Source organism: Physeter macrocephalus, chromosome 19 (assembly GCF_002837175.3).
Source record: "Physeter macrocephalus isolate SW-GA chromosome 19, ASM283717v5, whole genome shotgun sequence".
Classification (NCBI taxonomy): domain Eukaryota; kingdom Metazoa; phylum Chordata; class Mammalia; order Artiodactyla; family Physeteridae; genus Physeter; species Physeter macrocephalus.
Genome location: NC_041232.1, coordinates 6,357,205 through 6,374,206, shown reverse-complemented (window position 1 = coordinate 6,374,206; position 17,002 = coordinate 6,357,205).

Below are 17,002 nucleotides of genomic sequence, written 5' to 3'. Positions count from 1 at the left end.
TTCCCCCCCCCCCCATCACTGTGCATGTCCACCTGTTATTGCATCAATCAGACACATAGGGACCATGAGTGAGGCCAGGGGACTCCTTCCTCATCTCCACGTTCAGTTCCGCACACGGGCACCTGGTGTGTGCCTGGCATCTGGTCGTTGGCTAGTACACATTTGCTGAATGAACAAATGCACGTGAATGAAGCTTCAGACCGTCTTCCTCGGTTGCCTGAAATTCCGCCATCAGGGAGACATTTGGGCCAGGGGCACGGGTTGTGCACAGGTGCGTGTGCGTGTGTGTGTGTGTGTGTGTGTGTGTGTGTGTTGTGAGTGGGCAGCCTGGAGCGCACAAGGGTGGGCATGCGTGAAATGGGGCGTGTGTGCACCAGGTGGGGAGCAGAGTGTGGGTGTCTCTGTGTGCAGGGGAGGGCACACGCGTGTGGCCGGGGCTATGAGCTGGGTGGGGCCCGTGGAGGTGTCTGGGTTCATGGGTGCTTCTGGCTCGCGTGCGTTGTGCTCTGACCTGTGCTTCTGCTGACGCTTCTCAAACGTGGCTGTGCTCACACAGGCCTGCCTTTGGGTGGGGTCCTGAGTTCCTGCATCTCTAACCACCTCCGAGATGCTGCCTCTGCTGCTCCTGCAACACCCCCCACCACTTGGTGCCACCAGGCCACTGGCACCCAGGATGGGCACAGGACCCACCACAGCTCACCCAGCTAGGCAGCACTGGGAGGAAACCCAGGCCTCTGTCCCCAGCTCCAGAGGCTGCTGCAGTCCTGAGGGCTCAGTGGCTCCCACGAGGGCCCCCATTCTCTGGCACCCCCTGTTTTGCAGGCTCTGTGAGGGTGGCTCTGGCATCAAGGGGCATCAGCAGGTGGGTTTAATGTGCCCGGGTGATTGTCAGAGCTCAGGTGCCGGTAGCCAGAATTTCCCCGCTAAATTATGGCCATAAATTTCCTCAAAGAGGTGGCTCCCCAGGAAGGTGGGTGGGTTGATGCTGGTATCATTGAGCAGAGTTCAGTCTTCTGTCCTAATTAAAGAGGAACATGGTCCTGTGCAGGGCCAGGCTGACCTGAGAGCTGGGCCCCGCTGCTCCCGGAGCCCCCTGTTCCTGGGCATGAGGGTGGCGGGACAGGCAGCCCGTGATGGCATGGGCAGGGGAGGGAGGCTTTGGGGTGTGTGTGTGTGGGGTGTGTATGTGTGTGGTGTGTGTGTGTGTGTGTGTGTGTGTGTGCGCGTGCGCGTGTGTAGTGGAGGGAACCAGGAGGCTTCATTCTAGGCATCAATCCTGATCCCACTTATAGTGGATCGAATGGCAGTCCCCCCAGAAGATGCCCTGGGAACCAGTGAACGGCACTATTTGGAAAAAGAGTCTTCGTAGATGTAATTATGTTAAGCATTTCCAGATGCAATCAACTTGGATTCGGGTGGGCCCTAAATCCAATGACAAGTGTCCTCAGAAGAAGAAGAATTAGCACAGAGGAGGAGGCCACAGGAAGATGGAAGCACAGATTGGGGTGATGCAGCCACAGGCCAAGGAGCCCTGGAGCCACCAGAAATGGGACGAGGCAAGAAACAGTTTCCCCCTAGAGCCTGTGGACCTGCTGACACCTTGATTTCAGACTTCTGGCTTCCAGAAGTGTGTGGGAATTGAGGTCTGCTGTCTCCAGCCACCAAGTTTGTGGTCACTTGTTAGATCAGCCACAGGACACTAATACATGGCAGTATGACTTTGGGCAAGTCCTTCAGCCTCTCTGAGCCTCAGTTTCCTCCTCTGGCAGGTGGGGTTCATGTCCTGCCCCCCTCCCAGGCTAGGAGTAAGGCACAGTTCAACGATGGCTGCAAAATGCCCATCACAGCCTGTGATTGACAGCTGGGTGCTTAGAGGATGTGGCTGTGGACGAGGGCCTATAAAGTGGGGTCACTAGGCGTGGGAGGCAACAACCACAGCCGTGCTTGGGCTTCTGTAAACTGTCATGCGAGTGCTTGCTCACGACTAGCTGGCCAGGTAGCGGCTGCCCCCACGTGCCCCAAACAGAGCCCCTGGGCCGGGGTCTCCCCCACATCCACACTCATCTGCCACTTTGCTAGTCTTCCCGATTTCACATCCACCAACGCTCCCATTTATTCAATGCTTTTCTTTATGTCAATTCATTCTTTCAACTCAAAGGAGTGTATTTACAAAAGACATTTTATACTGCTGTAGTAAACGGGAAGTGCGTTTCACTTGCCCTAAATAGAGGGCACCCTTAAACCAAAATGCAATGAAAACAGATCAGAGCGATTCTCTGAGAATCCAGCCAGGCGTTGCAGTCGGCAGAGGGCTCTCAGACCTGCTGAGTTTTTGTTAAAAAGAGAGGTAGCCAAAGGGGAGGTGTTAAAGACACATTAGCACCAAACTGAAACTTTCTTCTTGTTAGAAATCCGGGAAGTGATCAGAAAGGAGACAATGTTTTCATTAGGTAATTCTTAATGCTGGCTCCACACATCTCCCTAAAATCATCTCTCAGGGCACACCGTGGGAAACCACGCTCTCGTCCAACCCCCTCCCCTGTTTCTACTCCTGGAATACTGAGGCCAGTGTAGGTGGCGGGATAGACTCAGCCGAGACCAGAGTTGATAGAAAAATTGCCACTAGAACCTGGTTCTTTTAATTCCTAATCCAAGGCTCTTTCTACTGTACTAGACTCCCTTGCTGCTATGCCAAGGAGGCTTTCAGGCAGTACGTTGCTTTATACCAAACGGGTGAGACTAATGGTGGGATTTTAGGCATTGGGTGGCAGACAAGTCATGCTTCCTGTGCAACACCCTCAGAACAGGGCCAACCCCTATGATTACCCTTTAGGGGTGAGGACCAATGTACTTGGGGCTGGGTCTGTGCCTTCACCTCTTGGAGCCTTAGTTTGTCTACCTGTTAAATGGGCAGAGTCACCCCATCTGGGAAGAATTATTGAGAGGCTCAGCAGTGACAAATGGGCAGTGCCCACCTGGGGCACTGGAGCAGGCATGGGCAAGGTGCCCGCCATCAACGTGGCTCACAGAACTCAAGGCCATTGTTGTGATGGGTGAGGGCCTGGGCCTGAGGCTGGGCTCTCTGTGTCAGCAAGTTTAGTTTAACAACGAGCAGTGCTGGTTTTGTGGATTTGCAAATTTCTGAGGTTAGCACGGAAGTAGGAAGCCCCTGCCTGTCCAGGTGGGCTCATGGGGGCTGGGTCCCGAGATGTGGGCAGTGATTGGAGCCAAAATGTCCTGGTGGTTTTTGTGGCCACAGGAGAAGCAGCACCGGGCAGGGGCAGGGGCAGCTTCAGTGTCTGCTCTGCTCCAGACTCACTGGGGTCCTGGGCCCATCGTTCCTCCTCTTGGGCCTTGCTTTGCTCATCTGTGAAATGGGGATGACCCATCACCAGACGTCCTAATTGTCCCTCAGTCACTCATTCAGGCAACACTGACTGGGCCCCTCCTCCGAGCAGGGTCAGGTGCCCTAACAGATGGAGAATAGCAACCCTATGTCCAAATCCTCACCTTAGGTGATGGGAGCGAGAATTGCCGGGTGCCCGGAGGCGGATGGTGACCCAGTCCTGCTGCCAGGATGGTGTGGGGGGTGGGAGGTCTAAGAGATCCTGGGCCTGGAATCTGGGGACCCCAGGCAGGTCAGGGGTCAGTGCTGATCTGATGGCAAGCTTAGGAGTAGTTCTAAATTCTCCTCCACGGGGAGGAGGGAAGGGACAAATGATCTTGGGGGGTTGAGAGTGAACATTGATTCTCCTTCAGCCTGTGCCCCACAAACCACACCTTGGGGTTCTTACTCTGTCATATGAATGATGGCTGTTCTCTCCACTTTCTGTAAAATGTGAAGAACCCTGTCTCATGTTACTGATCTGAAACACGGTGGGCTGGCGATGCACCTGGGGATCCCAGACGGGTCTCCAGCCCCTCCCACCCCCAGGCCCACCTGGGTGCCACCCCAGCTGTGAAACCCCTCTTGGGCAGCATACCGGGTTCAACCACAGAGGTTTTCCGAGGGAGAAGGTGGTTGTGCCTGAAATCCTCTTTCAGACCCTCTGTCTACACCGAGGAGAATGTCTCCACGAAATGCCCATGTGTGGAGGCTCCTCTCTAGCTCTGGCTGACCCCCACTTACCTCAGAGAGACAGCAGGCAGGTCCCCGGCTTAGCGTGTGAAGCAAACAGCAGTACTAGTTGCCTGGAACTTAGCGACATCCTTTTGTTTCATTGGATTTATCTTTATTTCCTCTTCAGGGTCTGTTATTCTGCTTTTCCAGTTTCCTCTAATGATGATATAAAGTTTTCTTGCAAAATAGATTTATGTAAGGGAATCGATTTGAAGAGAAAATAATGTCCAGACACTGTTCCTTCAGGTGCCCCGTGGATGAAGCAGGACTCAGGAAGGCGGGACTGGAGTTTGGGGACCGTTGTCCTGGGTGGTGGGAGCTACTGCAGGTCTGGGAGCAGGGGAGGGGCTGCCCTTGACTGTCTCCCTGGAGATGCCAGGGACCTGTAGTCAGGCCCAGGCCTATCCAGGGTCCATGAGGCCCCAGGTGCTGAACTTCCATGGTGATGGAGAAATATAGAGAGACAATAAGGCAGTGAACCATGGCGGAGGGTTTATGACGTGGCCATGCTCGAATGGCTGAAAGTTAGGGAAAATGTATTTATTATAACACTTTTTATGGGCAAGTTATCATTTTGTCAAACTTTATTAGAGGGACTAATTAATGGGTTGTAAAAAGTACTAGTGCGTGGCCAGAGAAAGAGCTGGTCCCAGGGACATTGGCAGCCCCAGGATTTATAACCCTTTGGTTCCCCATTTATTAAAGCAGAGAAGGCGCGTGGAGTGGGTTATATATGGGCTGGTGCAGAACGGCCTCCCCTCCCGGGAGGCTGGTGGGCTTGGGAGGGTTGTGGGCAAGGGTCCTCCAGCCACTGCCCTCTGGTGAAGGTGGAGAGGCAGGTGGAGAGGGGCAGGGGCTTGGACCAGGAGGGGGACACCTGGCTGTGTGACCTTGGCTGACATTTTCCTCTCTGAGCATCAGTTTCCTCATCTATGCTCCTCAGGGCAGATGTGAGGAGCTAAAAAGGTCCTGAGTAGGAACATGCCTTGTAAACTATGAAGGGCTTTGCAATATGAGACCAGCAGCTGAAGGATGGTATGGTCACATAGTGGAGAGCCAGGCAGACACCAAGATTGACCCTGATGGAGCAGGGGCTGGGCAAATCCTTCTTTCACTCTATTCCTCTCACCCATGCTCCTACCCCCAGACCTTTGCATGGCAGCTCCTTCTCATTTCTGAGCTCTCAACTCTGGGGCCTCCTCCTCCAGGCAGCCCTCCCTGACTTCCCCACAGGCTGTGCTCTCTACACGGTGCCCAGGTCACTTCTCCCATGCCTCACCCAATCTTTTAGCGATTGGTTCGCTTACCTGTGTATTGTCTGCCTCCTCCATGTGATGATAGAGCAAGGACCGTGTCCATCTTCTGCCCTGTTCTGTCCTAAGGATCAATGTATGTGCGCTGAGAGGATAAGGGAGGATGTGTGAGTGCAAAGTCTGGGAGGTGGGATCATGAAGGGCACATACAAGGAAGTGACAGAAAGCCACGCCCTGGGCGGCGAATGCAGTAGGTACTCAATAAATGCCGGTCATGGACGGGAGGGTAGATTTGGGCCTCATCCTGACCCTCCCCGGGCAGCAGCTGGGTCAACTGGGGCTCAACCTCTGGCACATGTCTCCTCCGTTTGTGAGTTACAGGGGCAGCTCAGCTGGGGTCCTGAGAGGAGAAGCCCTCGGACCCTTGGTGGAGACAGACGTTCCCCAGGGTCCTTGAGTGAGAACCCACGTCTTTATTTGCCATTCCTCCCAGGCCTCCTGGCTGTACACACAGAACAAAAGTGCGAACGTGGGGGTGGGGGAGGGTGTTCCCTGGCTGAAAACACCACCGGCAGAAACTGCCAAGTTTAGGAAGCATGGAGGGTCGCGATGTCCTACAGACACGGGCTCACATTCTGACTCCTCCACTTGAAAGCTTAGGCACATCACTCGACACTCAGCCTTGGTTTCCCCATCTGTAGAGTGGGGATGCTAAGGGTACACCCCTCACTGGGCTGGCGTTTGGGAAGCTCGTGGCTCCAGGAGGCCCTCGGGAACTGGGGGTGCCCTGCCTGCTTCTGTCTCGGTCTTGGCCAGGCCTGCGGCAGAGCCATGAGCCTCAGTGACTCTTGGGCTCAGTTTTCACCTGTGCCCAGCCTTGTGACGTCTGTGAGGACAGCTGGCCCCGGGTTGGGGGCAAGTTCTCCTTTTGGTCTCTTGACCGGTGTGGTATGAAGCCAGCGAGTGTTAACCTGGCAGGGACGGCTCGGCAGGGTCATGGGGAGGACGGAAGAGGAAGGGGGCCCGGAGGAGTGAATGGTCTGCACTTGTACTTGCTGCCTTTGCTCCCAGCAGGAGTCTGAGGCACACAGGTGTCACCTTCACCCCTACCCCAGGTGGGGTCTAGCCCCGCTCGGCCTCCCAGGCTGCGGTGAGGGGTGGCCAGTGGCTTCTCCTGCCCTGTGCATCTTCCATGCGGGGCTTCACGTGCCTCGCTCATTTCCTCCTCCCCACGGTGCTGAGACGTTTGTGTGATGATCCCATTCTCCAGTTGAGGAAACCGAGGCTCAGGACTTTAAAGTGTGAGGCTCCAAAGGACTTCCCGGTACTGGGTGCCGGCCGACCGTGAGGGTGTCAGACACAGTCCCCACCCTCAAGAACCTCCCAGGCCAATGAGAGAGGTGGACCCAGAATGACAGGCTGGAACCAGAGACAGACTCAGGACAGAGGGACTGCCTGGAGGAGGAGACATTTTAGCTGGGTATTGAGCATAAATTTTCCACGGTCAGAAAGAGAGGAATGATGTTGCCAGCAGAGGGATCAGTATGTGCAAAGGTGCAGAGGATAAAGGGGAACCGTTGACTGGTCTGGTGAGGCTGGAATGAGGAGGGGAAGTTGGGACATGGAAGTCGAGGCTCGCAAGCTCAGCAGGTGCAAAGCCATGAAAAGCCCTGGAGGGCAGGCCAAGGAGTTTGGCTGAGAGGAGAGATCTTTCTGGGAGCCCCTCATCAGGAGTTGGTGACCCTGCCCGGGTGGCTTAGTACTACCCACAGAGGTCAGGAAGCCTGATCTGTCCTAGCAGGTACTAGTTGCACGGGGCACATTTAATCCATTTAGGAGAACAAACTCTCTGGAGTATTTTGGCATCTCCGTTATTTGCATGCAAATGGAGGCCGCTAATTGTAGCAGGAACTTGGGCTCCATTAAAGCAGCCCCCAAGGACTAGTTAGGAGGCTGTTGGCAGTGTGAGTGCCTTGTGCTTTCCGGAGGATGCTCTGCTTTACCTAAAAAGCTGATTTATTGTCAGCCACTCGACAAACATTTATCCAGGGTGCCCAGCACACCAGGCCCTGTGCCAGGCTCCAGTGACACATGGTAAAGGAGAGGGGCACAGCCTTGCCTCCATGGGGCTGACGTTCCCAGCCGGAAGACACGGGATTACAGTTGTGTTAGGCCCTGGGAGGGAAGAGAAGGGGGTGATGAGAGAGAAAATGGGTCAGGAAGGGACTTGGTTCGGTTTGGGCAAGTGATTTATTTGAGAGATGATTTCAGAGAGCACATAAAGAGGAATGAGGCAGTGAGACCGGGAGGGGAAGACAGCTCATATAAGGTGGGTAAGTTGAGCCAGCTACCATATGGGCAAGTGAAGTTCCAGCATGGGGGGGACCCATGGAGGGGCACGTAGAGCATGCCCCTCAGAGGTGTGCCCCCTTCAGGAAGAGGGAGCTGGGGTGTTTATATACCAGCTTCCAGACACGTTAGTTTCCCAGCATTTCCGGTGTGCCTTCTGCAGGTCTGGAAAACCCTCAGATAAGTGATGCTGGGACTGGCAGCTGGATGTCCCTGGAGAATACGGAGAGGGTCAGGTCTGAGGAATACAGGGGGGCACTGTATTTGTTTCCTGTTGCTGCTGTAGCAAATTATCATGAGCTTAGTGGCTTGAAATAACACTCATTTATCCGCTTATAGTTCTGGAGATCAGAAGTTCTAAAATCAAGACGTCAGCAGTGTTAAGGAACAAAATTCAGCTGAGTAAAATTGTAAATATCTTATTGGCTTTATTCAGTGATTCATGAATCGGGCAGCTTCTGGTGTAGCAGTAGAGAGGAGCTTTGAAGAGCTGTGAATAGAAGATGTTTATAGGTAGAAAGGAGCAGGAACAAAGAAGTTGTCCTGGACAAAAAAGCAAGTTGGTTATCGCAAGCTTACCTTCCTTTAGGGGATGGAGTCTATCAGGCAGATAAGCTAACTAGTGCTGATCAGATGATTCCTGATTGACTGGTTTAAGATTCCATTTCTGGTAGAGCTGAAACTGTAATTACATTAATCTAGGTTTGGTGATACGGGTCTTAGCATCAGAGATTTCATTTTGGGTCTGGTGTCTTGTTTTTAACAGTAGAGATGGTTTCTCCTGGAAGCTCCAGGGAGAGAATCCATGTCTTTGCCTTTTCTACTTTAGAAGCTACCTGCATTCCTTGGCTCATGGCCCCATCCTCCATCTGTCATCACATCACCTTTTTTGATTCTGACCCTCCTGTCTTCCTCTAATAAGGACCCATGTGATGACATCGAACCACTCAGATAATCCAGTATTATCTTCCCATCTCAAGATTCATATCTTAATCACATCTGCAAAGAACCTATTGCCAGGGCTTCCCTGGTGGCGCAGTGGTTTAGAATCCACCTGCCAATGCAGGGGACGTGGGTTCAAGCCCTGGTCCCGGAAGAGCCCACACGCCGCAGAGCAACTAAGCCCATGTGCCACAACTACTGAGCCTGTGCTCTAGAGCCTGCGTGCCACAACTACTGAAGCCTGTGCACCTAGAGCCCGTGCTCCGCAACAAGAGAAGCCACCTCAATGAGAAGCCCGCGCACTGCAACGAAGAGTAGCCCCCGCTCGCTGCAACTAGAGAAAGCCTGCGTGCAGCAATGAAGACGCAAAAATAAATAAATAAAATTTAAAAAAAAAGAACCTATTGCCAGGTAAGGTCACATATTCCCAGTCTCTGGGGATTAGGACACAGACATCTCTGGGGGCCGTTTTATTCAATTTATCACAGGCACCCATAGCACCTGTAGGTGGGTGCAGGGAGGCCTTCCAAGGGCAAGGGCATTGAGGCTGAATCTAAAGATGAAAAGGAGATTCCTTGTCGGGAAAGGTGACTGGGCAGTGAACGTGCCTCTGTTCATGTGGCCTGAGCTGATGTCATCGTAGACCTGACACGAGGCCAGCGTGAATGGAGTAGAGTGAGTGGAGGTGGGTAGAAGGGGCAGAGTAGGTGATGACATAGGACTGGCCAGTGGGGACCAGGTCACCCAGGGACTTGTAGTTTATTCTGAGCATGAGGGAAACCGATGGAACAATTCAAGCAGGGGGTAATCTGATTTGTTTCTTGGGAAGATCACTCGGGCTGCTGGTTGGAGGATGGGCTAGTGGGGTCAGCAGAAGAGCTGGGAGAACAGTGTTCTCAGCAAGGCCTGAGATGGTTTCTGGACAGAGGAGGGACTGGGGAAGGAGAAAGGTGGTGGGGCTTGAGGAATATTTCAGAGGTAGAAAGAAGGAGCTTGGTGATGGATTGATGTCGGCAGAGGAGTTAAAAAGGGCTTGCCTTCTGTTGGAGGCAACCTGGGGGCATGGACCCCAAGTATGGATTTTAGATAAAGTGGTTGATCACTGTGTATGAAAACATCATTGGCGAATAGGAAGGTTCCCGGCCCTATCCTATGAAGCATCACTAAAACCAGAGGTTACAGCCACAGCTGGCAAGGGTAGAGTCGGGGACCAGTCTTGGAGGGGGGATGGGGGCACAAAAAGCTAGCTGCTCTCCCACCCTCTTTCCCCATCACTCTCCTGTATTCCTTCCTTTTTTTTTCTTTTCAACTCAGGTATCTCTTATTTTAAAATGGAAAGAGGAAAGCAGTATAAACTCATTACTTTAAGAAACTCAACCTGCCTTAGATGTGTATTAAGTGAAAAGCCACAGCCTGGCTCCACTTTATCGGTTCATTACTGCTCTTCAAAGGCAACAACTACCGTCAGTTCCTCCTGTGTCTTGCCAGGCATTTGTGTGGTGGTTTTCTTTCTCATACGGTTTATAATTTGGGATTGCGAGCTCATCTTTGGCATGGCTGTATCTGTGGAAATCCTGGGTGCTGTGGCTGAGGGTGTGTCTGGTACTCTCTGGGGAGGTTTAGCATTTGATTCTGCCTGGTTTGCCACGATATCATCATTCCCGATCTGTGGATGGTAACAGTTCCTACATCATAGGATTCTTGAAAGGGTTAAGTGAAGCAATAAATGTGGTATATTAAGCCGTTGATGCTGGGAATGATAACAAATGTCCTTTTGTTTTTAACCCAAGTGGGAACATAGGAAGTTTATTGTTCTGCATCTTGCTTTTTCTGTAGATTGTTCCATATCAGCCCAAAGCACTCCAGGTCATTTTTTTTTTTTTTTTTTTTCGGGATGTGGGCCTCTCACTGTTGTGGCCTCTCCTGTTGCGGAGCACAGGCTCCGGACGCGCAGGCTCAGCGGCCATGGCTCATGGGCCCAGCCGCTCCGCGGCATGTGGGATCTTCCCGGACCGGGACACGAACCCGTGTCCCCTGCATCGGCAGGCGGACTCTCAACCGCTGCACCACCAGGGAAGCCCAAGGTCATTCTTTTTAATAGCTGCATAGGACTCCCTTGCATGGATGCATCAGAGTTTATTTAATCCATGTCCTGTCAGTGGGCATTTCAGATGTTTTCAGTTTTTCGTTATGACCAACACTACTGTGACCAGAAGCCATGTAAGTCCACCTTCACCATTCATTCATTCCAGTTTACCTCCAGATCAAGTCCAGGAAGTCGCATTGCTGGGGGAAAGCAAAGCCTCTTTCAGTGACAGTTTCGCTCCATCTTCTTTTCTTTACCCGCTTCCCTGACCGAGATCCAGGGGATGTGATGGCTTAGGGGAAATGCACAATGAAGGACCCGAAAGTTGCATGCACGAACATTTCCCCTTCTCATCTGTCTTATTTTTTTTTCTACAATGAAAGATATCTTCATTAGGCAGTAATTAAGAATGTTTTGGACAGCACGAGGCACTAACTGCCTCTCAGGTGCTTAATAAGTGCCAAGGCTGCCAAGAGAAAAATTTATTTAGCATCATAACAGGCTCTGCGGTTGCCAAGTTTGCCTTCAGCCATGGCACGGTAATGCTGGTGAGTGAAAATAGGGTCAGGGCTTAAATGCCCGCTGGAGACGGCAACCGAGGCAGCAGTGTGGGTAAGGCAAGCACACTAGGTTGGGAGCCAGACATCTCTGGGTTCTCAGCCAGTCACTGCTTCTTACCAGTTCTGTGACCATGGCCAAGTTATGGACCTCCTGTGAGACTCGGTGTCCTCACCTATAAATCAGGGCTTGTAATAGTTACCTTCTTGGGTTCTCTGGGGGTGGGTGGGGGCGAGGAGTGTAGCAACCAAGAATGTAAACTCTGGGTTCTAATCCAGATGCTTCTATTTATTAGCTGATGAGCCTGGCAGGCTTCTGAATGTTTTTGAGTCTCAGTTTCCTCATCTATAAAGTGGGAATAATAATAATCCTGTGAGTCCACCTTATAGAATTGTGGTTAAGACAAAGAAGAAAATATGTGCAAAGGACTTAGCCCAGATTGTTCCAGACTTGGCACACATTAAGTTTAAAAGTTTGCTGAGTATTAAAGCAGACAATGCATATACAGCTGAAAAAATATGCGTGTGATGTATATGTAATAGTTAAGGCAATGCTGGCTGCATTAAGGGATAAAATCGATGCCTCCGTAGTTTAACACAATAAAAGTTGATTTCTTGCTAATGTCACAGCCCACTGCTGTGGGTGGCCCTCAGCGAGCAGTGATTCAGGCACCCAGGCTCTTTCTATCTTGTGGCTCTACCATCTTCAACATGTGGCTTGGAGTCCACCCCTTTCAGCTGGCAGATGGGGAAGAAAGGTTGGGGAGACACACCCACTTGTTAACTACATCAGTCCTGAAGTGATGTACACCACTTCCTCTCACCGTCTATTGGCCAGAGCTAGTCACATGACCCTACCTATATGCCAGGGGTGCTGGGAAATGTAGTCCCAGCCTGATCAGCCACTTCCCAGCAACAACTCTAGGATATGGAAAGGGAGCAAGACTCCTTGGTGGGCACCTCAACTTAGTCCAGCACCCTCATTTCCAGAGGGTGACCTGGAAATGGCCTGAGAGTGGGATAGTCCTGCCCAAAGTCATCCAGTGGGCTGGAACTGGGGGCTGTGTAGGGGTGTGTCTCCCCTTCTTGAGCAGGGATGATGTTGGAGCTGGAATCACCATCATCCCCTAGACAGACAGTAATGAGACCATTGATTCCCACTGGAGCCTGCAGGACACTGAGCACAACTACCCTCTAAATAGCCCCAACGGAGCATTTTTACTAGTACCATCACCTACGTCACAGATGAGGAAACTGGGGCACAGCATGGTTACGTGCCTTGACCAAGGTATCACAGAGGGGCAGGGGAAGACCCAGGACTTGAACTCAGATCTCGAGTTGAAACCGGTCATCTTGGAGGCCAGGGTCACACAGAGGGTCCCATACTTGGGGCTGGGGAAGGGGATCCGCCAACCCCCCCCCACAGCAGGTTTCAGACACCAAGGCTTGATGGACAAGGCCTGGCTCCTATGAGGCTGAACAAACAAACCAGCAGAAGAACAAAGAAAAAAGCTTGTTCATTCCGGAACCTCTAGTTTGTTTTTTGAGCAGATTAAACATGACCCCGCAACCTCGCTGACCCTCTTCATCGGCTCTGTAAACCCCTGGGTGGCTGTCGTGGGCATTTTTGTCCATCCAGCACTTAACCCGGAGCCAGACACACACCAAGAGGCTCGGCATCTATTTGCTGAATTAAAGAAAAGAAAGCCTCAAGGGAAAATTTATCCAAATGACAACAGCGTTCATGTTTGTGTGCATAGCTGTGGGCTGTGGAGGTTGACAGAGCCCCTCCTAGGTGCTAGACCCCTGAATCCTCATTTAGCTCTGGGAGGTAGGCTCTTTTGATGGCGCCACTTAGCAGACAGGGAAACTGAGGCACTCCCCTCCTGCCGGGCTCCTTGTCCCTTGCCCTGTCAGCTGCCTGGTGCTGCCTCTTGTGGTCCAGGTCCTGCAGAGCTGGGAACAAATGGGAGTGGGCCAGCCTGTGAGCAGAGACCATGTGACCGGAGGGAGAACCTCCCTTGGGTGGGTGGCCCAAGCTTCCTTGGCCCTGGTCCTGACTCACAAGGGGCTGAAAAGTGACCTCTGGGCATCTATAATTAGGCCTTGCCTGGTTTCAGGGGTGACAGATTTTCTGTCTTGGCTCATGTTGGCTGAGCACTCACTCTGTGGCAGGCACTGTGCTAAGCCCTTTCCACCCTCAGTCTGACCCTCACTACAAGCCCCTGGCAGATGCAGGAGCCTCTCCATTTTCCACTGAGGAAACTGTGGCCTGGCCTGGGAGGGGCCTTGTCTGAGATCACTCAGCTGGTAGGTGATTGAAGCAGGATTTGAACCCAGATCCCTGCAGCTGTAGCCTTCAGAGGGTAACCACCAGGCTCTGTCTATGAATGGTAGCTAGTAGCTCATTTGCAGATCAAAGCAGAGTTTCAGCTGAGCAGGCAGGAAAGTGCTGAGGGACCTGACTGTTCTCATGTGCCTTTCCTTCTGCCTGGAATGCTCCTCACATAGATCTGCATGTCTGGCTCCTTCCCCTCCATTGGGTGTCTGTGTCATTATCACCTCCTCCAGGAAGCCTTCCCTGACCACATCCATTCCCAATCTGCCCAGATTATTTTCTTCTCTGAACTGATCTCCAGGTGAAATGATCTCTACTTGTTTATTTCTTGTCTCCTCCACTAGATGGGAACTCCATGAGGGCAGACTGTGTTTCTCTTCTTCCCTGCGGCCTTGGGGAGCCAAATTGGCACATAGTAGGTGTTCTATAAATAGTTGTTAAGTGAGTGACGGACTGAGGGTGAGGGATCCTCAGGGGCAAGAAGCCACCAGGATGGATAGGCAGGTGAATGTCTGCGGGGACAGAGCCTCAGACCACCTGCGTGCCCTGGAGTGGGGCCTCTTCCAGCTGTGAGGGAACGGGGAGTAGGATCAAGTCCTGGGAGAGGGAGTCGGGCAGGTGCAGAGATGCTGAAGGCAGCCAGGTCTAGGTCAGGGACAGGGTGACCTCTCCTTTCTCCAGCTCAGCCAGTGGACATCGGACATTGGCAGCTCCTGGAGCAGGACCGGTTGAGTGTCCTGCTGAGGGCTTGGTGTCCTGCTGAGCTGCTGAGCCTGTCGAGACTGGCTCCAGGGACCTGTGTGGTGGGGCAGCTGGAAGGTGAGAAACGGGTGGGACCTGGGAGTAAGGAGAGAGGGGTGTTTGTTATGACTTTCCCAGGACTCCCCTTTCTCAAGGCCTGGCATCTCCATGAGTAAATATTGTTAAGAGAATCTTTGAGGAATGAGGAGGTGGTCCTAGACAGACTCCAACATCCTTTTTCTTTAGCAAATACGAGATGCTTAGCACAGTTCAAAGTGCTGTTCAAACATGAATGCATTTTATTCTTATAGCAACATGCAATTCGGGTCCTATCATTAAACCCATTTTACAGAGGATGAAACTGAGGCACAGAGAGGGGAAGTGACTGCCCCAAAGTCACACAGCTGGAGCTGGGATTCAAACCCTTCTTCTGGCTCCAGAGTCTGTACTTTTAGCCCTCTACTCTGCTGTTTGTTTTGAGCTAAAATACTCTGACTCCAAGACCAAAAGGCAGAAGTTACCAAACTCTTGAAAAGCAGCTGGACCTTCCACAGCCACATTCTTACTCAGAAACCCAATATGCAAATACAGAAGATGGGAGTCGCTCTGGCCAAAGTGGGACTTGGAGTACCAGAGACCTCCGTGCCCAGCCCCATACCCCCCACCACAGACAAACCTACCCCCAGGGGTTCTGGCTCCAAGTCCTGCCTCATATCCCCAAGGCATTCTATCTCCCTAAGACAGTCTAACATTCTAAAGATTTTTTTAAAAGTGAGAGACAATTTGTGCGCAATAAAATGCACAAAGATTATGTTTCCCCTGTATAACCACCACCCGAATCAAGATAAGAAATATTTCCAACCCCTGACAGCTCCTACATGCCCCTTTCTAGTGTTCTAAATTTTTCTAACTTTCTGAGATCCTTAAGTTTTCTTTTTCTTTTTTTTTTTTTGCGGTACGCGGGCCTCTCACTGTTGTGGCCTCTCCCGTTGCGGGGCACAGGCTCCGGACGCGCGGGCTCAGCGGCCATGGCTCACGGGCCCAGCCGCTCCGTGGCATGTGCGATCTTCCCGGACCGGGGCACGAACCCGTGTCCCCTGCATCGGCAGGTGGACTCTCAACCACTGCGCCACCAGTTTCTGAAGAAGCCACTAAAGCAGGAATCAGCAAAGTCTGGCCTGTGGGCCGACTCCGGCCCACTGCCTGTTTTCGTAAATAAAGTTTTATTGAAATGCGGCACAACCATCTGTTTACATATTGTCCATGGCTGCTTTTGTGCTGCAACAGCAGAGGTGAGTGGCTACAACAGAGGCTGTATGGTCCACAAAGTCAAAAATATCTGATTCTGTAGAGAAAAAGTGTGTTGAAACCCGTTCTAAAGCAGAACTTTCTAGGAATATTCTAGGCCCATGCTATCTGATATGGTAGCCACGAGCCACATGTGGCTTTTGAGCTCTTGAGATGTAGCTTATTTGACTGAGAAACTGTATTTTTTTATCTAATGCAAATTAATTTACATTGAAATCGCCTCTTGTAGCTCCAGGGCTAAAGGGTCCAACCCAGGGAATCTAAAGTTTCCAACATCCACACATCCTCAGAGAGACTAACATTCTGAGAAGGGACACAAATGTGTCCCCAGAGTTGGGTGTCCCGGAAGTGGCCCCACCATCTCAAGCCAGAATCTTTGGGGTTAATGGAGAAGCAGCCTGGGACTGCTGGTATTTTCTCCAAAGATATTGTTTGTATTGATAGATTTTTGGATGATGCTCTAGGATTAAAAGAGAGAGAGAGAGAGAGAGAGAGAGAGAGAGAGAAAGGAAAAAAAAAAGAAAAAAAAAATCAATGCTCGGCTGATTGTACCAGGAAGGGCAGTCGATTGGTGAAAAAGCTGCAGCCGCATATTGGGAAATAGATTTTTCTGCCCTCCAGACATTAGCTTGAAATTCTTTGAAATGAGGGACCACAATCTGTGTCAGAAATGAAAGATTAAGGAGGTTAATATGCTGGGCCTCCCCTCCCCCTTTTTAATTTCCACGTCCCGGGTGCCCTTGGCCTCCCGAGGAAGATGCACAGGCTCCTTACATACTCCACCCCTTCCCTCATTCCTCTGGGGGGCTCATGGAGGGACAGATGCCCCCGGCACCTGCTCCTGGGGCTGGATGCAGACAGCGGGTAGAGGCTGGCTGGCCTGTGTTCCTGGGGGTGGACTCAGGGCCTCCAGATCCGGTGGTCTTCTCCCTGAGGAGACTTTTCTGAGGGCTGGTGGCTGGGCCCTGGTCCCAATTCCAGCTCCTCCCAGACCTCCAGGGTCCCTGGGCTTTTGGCAGCCCTTGTGCAAGCCCTGGGGGAGGCCCTGTGCTGAGGACACAGTTCCCTCCAACATCCCAATTTTATGTTACAGATGTGTGTGCATGATATGAAATTCAAATGTGTGAAAATTGAGCAATAAGCTCGTATGTTAGAAAAAGGTGAGGATTTTATTCCCAGAGAGCCAGACTGTATTATTAAATCCCTGAGCAGACCATGTTTTGGCAAAGTCACTGATAGCCTTTTTTCCAGAATTTTATGGAAAAATTCCATGAGTTCTATCCCCTAACAGTTGAGCACACAGCCAGA